Source organism: Rattus norvegicus, chromosome 5 (assembly GCF_036323735.1).
Source record: "Rattus norvegicus strain BN/NHsdMcwi chromosome 5, GRCr8, whole genome shotgun sequence".
Classification (NCBI taxonomy): Eukaryota; Metazoa; Chordata; class Mammalia; order Rodentia; family Muridae; genus Rattus; species Rattus norvegicus.
The window spans coordinates 147,420,230-147,429,803 of NC_086023.1; the positions used below are offsets into that span (position 1 = coordinate 147,420,230).

The 9,574-nt window shown below is 48.0% G+C and overlaps 1 long non-coding RNA gene and 1 other non-coding gene across 2 annotated transcripts; both read left to right on the top strand.

Moving 5' to 3' along the window:
• The first annotated feature begins 766 nt into the window (after positions 1-766).
• On the top strand, positions 767-839 carry Trnav-aac (transfer RNA valine (anticodon AAC)). The gene has a single exon. It is a non-coding gene; the product is annotated as a tRNA-Val (tRNA).
• Positions 840-7,508: 6,669 nt separating this feature from the next.
• Positions 7,509-9,046, top strand: LOC120103178 (uncharacterized). The gene is made up of 2 exons (XR_005505278.2): positions 7,509-7,933; positions 8,454-9,046. It is a non-coding gene; the product is annotated as an uncharacterized LOC120103178 (long non-coding RNA).
• Positions 9,047-9,574: the final 528 nt, after the last annotated feature.

A 9,574-nucleotide genomic window follows, 5' to 3' on the forward strand; every position in this document is an offset into this window, starting at 1 on the left:
AGCAAGAAAGCAAAATAAATAAACAAAACCCCAAAGGGAATTGATGATCTTTAATAGAAAAGTCAAGGGCTTAGTTTTAGGCACTTAGGCACAGCCAGATATACTTTCTCAAAGACATTGTCAGAAACTGACCTCTGTGTGTGTGTGTGTGTGTGTGTGTGTGTGTGTGTGTGTGTGTGTGTGTATGTGCGCGTGCGCACTTCATGCCTAGTGAAACTCTTTCGTGTGGTGACATCATCGCTCTGTCTTAGTCTCTTGACTTAGCTTCCTCAATGGGAAAGTCATGTCTTCTTTCCAGTGGTTTTAGTTCTGGTTGTATTTGACTGAGCCTTCAAGTCCTGTGACAATTCCATCTCTGATTGGCTAGCCCTAGGTCATGTGACAGGCTCAGCATGGAGGATGGGGTGTGGTGGTTTGAATGAGAATGGACCTCATAGGCTCATATATTTGAATACTTGGTTCCCAGTTGGTGGAACTGCTTGGGAAGGACTAGGAGGTGTGGTCTTATTGGAGGAGGCGTGGTCTTGAGGAGGTGTGGTCTTGTTGGAGGAGGTGTGGTCTTGTTGGAGGAGGTGTGGTCTTGTTGGAGGAGGTGTGGTCTTGTTGGAGGAGGTGTGGTCTTGTTGGAGGAGGTGCGTCACTGGGGGTGGGCTTTGAGATTCCAAGGGTGCTCTCTACCTCCTGCTTGTGGCTCAGTGAACTCTCAGCTGTTCCTGCTGAGAGTCTTCACTTCATCATCATGGGCTCTAATCCTCTGAAACCGGGGTTGGGGATTTAGCTCAGTGGTAGAGCGCTTGCCTAACAAGCACGAGGCCCTGGGTTCGGTCCCCAGCTCCAAAAGAAAAGAAAGAAAAAAAAGAAAAAAAAATTACTACACTAATCCTCTGAAACCACAAGCCCAATTAACTAAGAGTTTTTCTTTTATAAGTGCTATTGGTCGGGTTGGGGATTTAGCTCAGTGGTAGAGCACTTGCCTAGCAAGTGCAAGGCCCAGGGTTCGGTCCCCAGCTCCGAAAAAAAAAAAAGGTGCCATTGATCGTAGTGTTTTGTTTACAGCAAGTGAAACCCTAACTTATACAGAGGGATGCATCTTCAAAAGAAAAATAGAATGGCAGTGGGACCAGAGAGGTGGCTCAGTGGTTAAGAGCACTGGCTGCTCTTCCACAAGACCTAGGTTCAATTCCCATCACCCACATGGTGGCTTCCAACTGTCTGACTAGCCTCTGCTAGCCAAGGCTGGACAAGGCTGTGAGAAGCCATTCATTCTTTTATTGAATGTTTATTTATCAAGGGTTCTCTGTGTGTCTGGGAGATATAAGAGTAAATCACACAGACAGATTCTTCTTCCTGTAGAGCTGAAATTCTGAGTGCTGGGCCAACAAGCCATGGTTATTGAGTACGTGCCATGTACAAAACACCTTCCCACCTCATTCCCACCCCACCTCATACAGAGAGAGACAATGGGGCCTCTCCCTGAAGAAACTTACAATTGCCTGGAAGCAGGCGCAAGGCCCTGAGTTTGATCTTCAGCACTGATTCTTCTTTCAAATTGTAGGAAGGCAGGCACAACAGTGATGCATAGATCAGCGGATGATACACGCCCTGTTATGCAAATGAGAGGGCGGGGCTGAGGAAGAATTCTACAGCAATAAAGATAAGGAGTATGATGGGTGGTTAGTGGATGCTGAGTCCTGTGTTTGAAGCTTCCTACGCAGTATCTCATTTAACTCCGATAGCCAGCTCAGAGAGGAGCATGACTGTCTCAAGACACACGGCCAGAGGTCCACGGACTGAGCATTTGAACTCAGCTCTGTCTGACTTCAGAGTGAAGAACATTTACCTGTTATGCAGCCCTGAGCAGGGGAGGAAGAGCAGGAGGAGTTAGACCTGGGCACACGCATGTGGGGACAGTCAGCAGTGTGGGTTCTCTTTCCTCTGTGTGCAGGGCTTTCTCTGCCTCTCCAGAGTGCAGCAGGAAGACGCAGTCTCCACCTTTGGGACCAATGCCTGAAGCTGACTCCATGGTACCAATTGCCAACAGAAGGCCAACCGTGAACCAAATACGGCGAGAACGACAACAGCAACAGTCACAACGACAGTAGCAACAAGGACAACAATTACCACAATGACTGGTTAGCCTATGATATTTAAGGGCAAGAATTAATCCCTGGGATTTAAAAACCGGGGGAATTCTACAGAAAATCAGACTATCTGACAAGGGCCTGTGTTTCCATGGCAACCATCTGCTAGTGCTGAGTGACAGCTGCTGCATATAGCCACGGCACAGACTCTCCAGTGCCGCAGAGGCTGCCAGTCCCATTCACCACTCCTGTGACATTTGAACTGCAGTCACTCTGACCCAGTTTCAGACTCCAGCTTGGGTGGAGCGTGCACCACTGGTTCCCGACCCTGTGGCCACCGTGGGGAAGGCTTCAGTGAGGTCAACAAGGAGTCCCATGGCACTCGTCCAGCAAGGCCTGTGTGTCTTAGTAGTAGATTCTTACAGACAGGGCTGTCATGGGGAGACACCCCAAGGGCCATTTCGTTCAAGGGAAAGGAAATCAAGGCCTAGAGCCCACTTACTACACAAACCATGTAATAATCCAGGTTCTAGGTCACAAAGGAGGCTTCTACAAAAGAAACAGTAGGCCTGGAGGGAAGAAGGGGAGATTAACTTACACAACATTAAAAACATGGTTTTTATGAGTTGGACCGGGAAGTGACTGTAGGGAATGGGGCTAAAAGGTGGTGTCATTCATCACCATAAGACAAAGGGACAAGGTCCAATGCTTGCAACTCCAGTATTTGCATTTGGAGGATGTTGACCCTGAGTCTGCCTAAGCTACAGAGTTGAGACTCTGTTTCCAGAAAAGAAGTGGGATAGGAAGGTCTAGGGAAGAAGTTCAACTGATGAACCCAGCATGCATGGCGACGTTCTGTGTTTGTGGATCCCTGGAACTGCGTATGCCAGGCCTGGGGTCACCTGCCTGTAACCCCAGCTCTTAGGAACTGGAAACATAAAGGTTAGAAGTTCAGTCATCCTCAGCTATACCGTGAGTTCAAGGTCAGCCTGGGCTACAAGAGACCCTGTCTCAGAAAACCAAAAACAAGCCAGCACACACCTCTCATTTCGGCACTCAAAAGGCAAAGGCAGATGAATCTCTGAGCATTCTAGCACAGCGAGGGCTACACAAGGAGACCCCGTCTCAAAACAAAAATGGAAAGAAACCCCCACGCAAGCAAAACATGACAGGTGGAGAACACAGGAGAAGAGCAGGTCTGGGGCGGAGAAACAGAGGCTGGGTTTGGTGACTCTTTTTGGTGATTTTGGCAATGTTGAGTTTTCCCATGCCGTGCCTAGAGTCATGCAGATAAGGCGGCTTGCCAGCAAGCATCCTCTGGAGGAAAATGTGAACTTGAGATGCAAACTAAGTCACCACAAGGAGGGAAGAGTCAGGGACACAGACACAGGCTCACTGTGGGAAGGATGAGGAAGGCAAGGGGAGGGGATTGTGAGGAACAGTGCTTAGAGTTTGGAGCAAAAGCGCACAGTAGGACAACCAGGGGCAGAGTCCTTGCAAAAGCCCAGCAGGGAAAGTTTTAAAGGCGTGGGGTTTGGTGGCTTACATCTGTGATCATACTACCTAAAAAGCTGAGGCAGAAGGATTGCTGAGAGTTTAAAGCCAGCCTGGGTTACAGAGTGAGACCCTGTCTCAGACACCAAAACAGAGACTGGGTAAAAGTGCTTGCTGTTCAAAACCGAGTTCAAAGCCAGCACCCACAAAAAGCAGGGGGTGGTGGCATGCTCCTGTCATCCCAACACTGGGGAGGAGGAGACTGGCTAAACCATAGTCCAGGTTCAGTGAGAGACTCTCCATCCAAAAACATGGAGAGCAGTTGATGAAGCTATCCATCAACCTCTGGCCATGTGCATTCATACAGCACCCCCCTCCCCCATAGACACTGTTCATAGTGCCAAGTGCTTAGAGAAGCTAGAACAGAGAGGATGGGGGTGGCCTTTAGGTCTTGGCAATTAAAAGACCATCGGCGAGTGCGTTCAGAGAGTGTTAGCGGGATGGCTGAGCGGAAACCAAAGGGGTTTGGAAATGAGTAGAGATGAGAGTTGGGGTGTCAATTCTTCTAGCAGTGGGGTATGTGGGGTGGAGGGAAAGAGAGTCCTCTAAAAGCAAAGGTCCGACACTCAGGAGTCAGAGGCAGGAGGATCTATCTCTGTGAGGTTAAGTCCAGCTTGCTCTACACAGTGAACTCCAGCCAGAGCTACAAAAACTCAGTCTTAAAAAAAAAAAAAAAAAGCAAAACAAAACGCACAAAAGTGGAATTTACATCAAACCAGGGAAAGGCGTGGCTGTTGGCTAGGGAGCCAGGTGTCACTGATACCTAACTCTGTGAAGTCCCAGAGCCTGGGAAGGACCCAGGTGTCAGGTGCTGGTTGCTCGTGATGGCCACAGTGAGTGTTCATTGGAGGGGCCTGCAGTGGGAACTGTCCTATGAGAAGGCCCTAGCCCTGTGGCTGGGTTTTCCCCTCTGAATTGAGTTTCCTTGATCTCCCGATTAGCTTGGGCTGGTTTTGCTGCATGACTCAGGAGCTTGGAGCAAGCTTAGGTACTAGGTTTCACAGCTCTGGGGGCGGGGAAGCCTGATCTCTCCCGATAACTGGGAAATAGTCATTAGATATTGACAAGAGCACCACTGTTGGGCCCCGGCTTCAGAAAAGACTCTAAGGCTCGATTCCTAAGTAAAATAAAATAAAATAAAATAAGAATACCATCATCTGGGGTTGCGGATTTAGCTCAGTGGTAGAGTGCTTGCCTAGCAAGCGAAAGGCCCTGGGTTCGGTCCTCAGCTCCGGGTGGGGTGGGGGAGGGATGGGGGTGGGGAGAATACCATCATCTAATGCAATGGTTCTTAACCTGTGAATCGCACCCCCCCCCCCAGGAGTCGCATGTCAGATATCCTGTGAAACAGATACTCAGATTATGATTCATAATCGTAGCAAAATTATAGTTATGAATTAGCAATGAAAGAATTATATGGCGGGCGGGGGGGTGCGTTTCACCACCACATGAGGAACTGTATTAAAGGGCTGCAGCTCTCGGAAGGTTGAGAACCGCTGCTCTAATGGCTGTTGAGAGATTGTAAACCTTGCCAGGAAAGTTTCTGATCTGCGAGGTGAACTATCACCATTTTGCCAGGAGGCAGTTGAGAGCCCGATGAAATGACTTGCCTGGGACAGCTAGCCAATACCTGTCCAAATCCCACTTCCCGAACCACTATGCACCCAGCGCTTCGAAGGATGTCTCCAGGAGAGACCCATCGGGTTAAGCTTGTCTTTGAGGAGCAAGCAGCCGCTCAGATGAGTCTTGGGCAAATGACTAGAAAACAAGGCGCTTGCAAGTAGCTGCTTTTCTGTTGGGAATTCTTCTGGCAAAGAAGAGATGAGCCTTTAAGCTGCCTCGCAGCTCTCTCACTGGAGACCCCTTTTGGTAGCCTCCTCCGCACGGCTCAGATAAAGAGTCTATTTATTAACTTCCCCAGAGCGGGTTCTGGAAGCTGGATCTGGCATGAGGCAGTTCAGTCCTTCAGCCAAGCCTCCTCTTTTCCTGTCTACCTTCCTTACCCCTCCCAGTGGATTCTCCTGACACTGGTTTCTCTCTCCCGTATCCCCGAGCCCAGGGCACAGTGTCACGTTCTTCCTAAACTTATCGTGGAGCAGGGACTGCTTTGCACGCTGCCTGCCACTGTTGTCCCGACACACTTCCAAAGGTTTTTTTGTGGAATTCAGGCTTCAGTAAACACTTGAGGGGGAGGAAGTGGGCCAAGAAATGAGTGTAAGATTACATCAGGACTGACGCTCAACCCTCTCCCTTCCCTGAGAAGCCCTCCCTCCTTGGGGGGCGGGGCACAGATGCAGCCCCTGGACCAGCCCCAAGCTATCTTTTCTTCCTTTGGCCCAGGGGAGTGGCTAATGCTAGTGAAAAGGGTAACGCTGAGGAGGGAGCCTTAGGTATGAACTGTATCCTTCATGGCCTGGAAGAGAGCTAGCTAACAGCATGAAAGCCGGAGAGAGGGCAAAAGTGAAGTGGCCAAAGGAAAGAGTCCAAAAAGGTTGCGAATCTGTGTTCCGGAAGTGTCAGCCAGAAGCTAGGTTCCATGTGGGAAACAGTAAGACCGGTGGTATCTTAGGAAACAATGGCTGCTTGGTCAGGGACTCCACTTCAGAAGCAGCTATCTTTTGTATAGGGACCCTGGATGATTTATGTCATTGTATCCTCCTGAATTCCAGCAACACTGCTCGGGACTGGTGTGGTTATGATCAACCGTCCTTTTACAAATAAACACACCGAAGGGGTAAAGTTCAGAGCTATCTAAGGTTACTAAATTGAGCTTTGAGTAGTCTGGGTCTGGGTCTGGGTCTGGGTCTGTCTGCGTCTGGCGTGTGTGAGTGTTTTGTGTTTGTTTTTAAGGCAGGGACTGACTGAGAATTCCAGGCCAACTTTAAACTCATGACCCCTGCCTTGGCCCCAGGATTATAAGCAGACACAGGACTATAGGCTCTTTTGCTCCCCCTTTGTTGACCCTGCACAGTTAACTCCTAAGTGTCTGGGTCTTCCCGAGTCCCTCTCAGTTCAGTTTGGGTTTCATATCTTTCTGTCTTCCCAGGAAGTGACAGAGCCAGCCTAGAGAGCCCGGGTGGCCGGCTGGAACAGGATTGCTAGTTCGAGGCTAGCCTGAGTTATGCAGTGAGTCACCATCTCAAGATGAAAAGTCAAGAGAAGACATGGGAGAGGTGACTCAACTTAGTAATACAGGCTAGCAAGCCCTGGGCCTGGAATCCAACCCCAGGTACAGAAATAATGATAGATAGATAGATAGATAGATAGATACATACATACATACATACATACATACATACATTCATACATATATACATAGCTGGATGGATAAATGAATAGATGGAAGGATAGATAGGTAGATAAATAGATAATAGATAGATGCATGGATGGATGGATAGATAGATAGACATATAGATAGATACATAGATACATAGCTAGGTGGATAAATGAATGGATGGAAGGATAGATAGGTAGATAGATAAATAGATAATAGATAGATGCATGGATGGATGGATGGATAGATAGACATATAGATAGATACATAGATACATAGCTAGGTGGATAAATGAATGGATGGAAGGATAGATAGGTAGATAGATAAATAGATAATAGATAGATGCATGGATGGATAATAGATAGATAGACATATAGATAGATACATAGATACATAGCTAGGTGGATAAATGAATGGATGGAAGGATAGATAGGTAGATAGATAAATAGATAATAGATAGATGCATGGATGGATGGATGGATGGATAGATAGACATATAGATAGATACATAGATACATAGCTAGGTGGATAAATGGATGTATGTATGGATAGATAGATAGATACATAAATACATAGGTAGACAGAGAACACATCCCTGTTTTGGTGTCTTTCATGCAGGCTCCTGTCATCTGCCCACTTGGCTTTCTCTAGGCACTTCCAGCTTGCTCCCTCACCAACTACTACTCCCTTAGCTCTGTGGATCTATTAGCACCCACCCTGGGGCAGGTTTGAATGAAGAAACGTGGATCCTTGAAAGAGTTTCAAATTTGAATCTAGGTACATTAGGCTCCATCCTTCCATCCTCTGCCTCCATCCCAGATCCCTTGGCCAGTGAGGGCCAAGAAAGGGAACTGAAAAACAAGGAGCCAAGAGGCAGGCAAGGGCGGTCGATCAGAATCCTTCACCCTCCTCTCTCCTTCCATTTTCCAGAAGCCAAGGAGAAATAGGAAAGCCCAGCACAGTCTCCGCCCCCAAGTTAAGGAATGCAAAAGGTGAGGGGTCACCATGGAAACGGCCGAGCCAGGTGTGTTGGTGAATACTTAGCTTTTGCAGCATGGAGGGTCGGGTCGGGAGGGCCTGCAGTGCCCAGCTGAGGAGCTACAGGGAGCGGCAGTTCATTTGTCCTCCATAATAGGACATTCCAGGAGACTTGTGCTTTTCATTATCCCCATTTTCTTCTAAAGTAGAAGGGGAGGGGGGAACCATTTTCCTTCCTTTCCTGCCCACTCAGAGGAATGCCAGGAGATGTGAGCATCCCCTTCCGAGTCGCCGCTGGTCACAAAGCCCCATCATCTTTTAAATCGCTCTATTTTAAAGGTTTGTGAAAACTGCACCAAATTGATCCCTCCCCCCTCCCATCTCCTCTATCTGTGATCTCTGTGGTCTCTCTTTTTCAGAACTGCATGTCCTCAGAGCAGGGTAGATGGATACTTGAGGTATTCTGTGGTCTGGGAACCAGAAAATAGAGAGGGTTTTAGAGAATACTAAGTTCCTGCCCCGCCCCTCCGCCTTGCCGATCACTTTTTGTATTTATTTTTACTCAGGATCTGTTGGAAAGGATTTGGCCCGAAGATTCTAAACTCTATTTAGCTCCGGGCCTTAATCACTGCAGAGCGAAGAATCTTATAATCACAAAGACGGGAAGAATCTTAGAAGTCCTCTGGCTCAGAGATTCTCCAAATGTTCAGACTTTATCAAAATTGAAAATTTGTAATAAATGAACGAACCGGTGATAGAAGCGGCCGAGGGCTTGGAGTCTGGACAAACACAAACATCACACAGACGCAACTCTCTTTGTGCCAACAATCATTTTACATCCCATATCCAAAAAGGGAGGAAGGTTCCATTCTACACAGAGGAGATTCAGCTCATAAATGTATGCACTTTAAGCAGGGACGGGGTGGTACATGCCCGCAATCCTAGCACTTGGAAGGTGGAGACAGAAGAATCAGGCTTTCAAGATCATCCTCAGTGAGCAAAATTCGAGGCTAGCTGGGCCCCACGAGATGAGGCCAAAATGTGCTACTTTACCAGTCATTTCTCCCTATTTCACGCACGAGCTCCCGTCAGAGAGGAGGGTGGATGTTTGAAAACTACTGCTCCGGTTTGCAGCTTTAAAAGTATTTTTTTTAATCTATGTGTATGTGTATACGTCTGTAGGAATGCATTCACATTGTGCAGGTGCCTCTGAAGGCCAGAGGAGAGCCTCAGAGCCCCAGCTGACATGGGTGCTGGGAACCAAGGTTGGGTCCTCTCAAAGAGCAGTACCTATGCACCCTTAACCCCTGGGCCATCTCTCCAGCCCCGGTTTAGTTTCCGCACCAGCATCTTAGCTGTTCGGTTATCTCTGGTAGCTACAGCACTTACTTCCTTTCCTTTGCGTATGGACAAGCAGAATTCCCGAGCATCTGAAGTCTTGAGTAAATTGTGTATTTTCCACACGTAAACGGTCATGTCAAGAACTCCCAAGCCTCTGGGGTTGGGGATTTAGCTCGTGGTAGAGCTCTTGCCTAGCAAGCACAAGGCCCTGGGTTTGGTCCCCAGCTCCAAAAAAAAAAAAAAAAAAAAAAAAAAAGAACTCCTAAGCCTCAAACCGGTGGAACAATTTGACAAAGCCCTTACCCATGTGGGCCAGGCTCAGGAGAAATGGCCAGGTTTTCCTTGG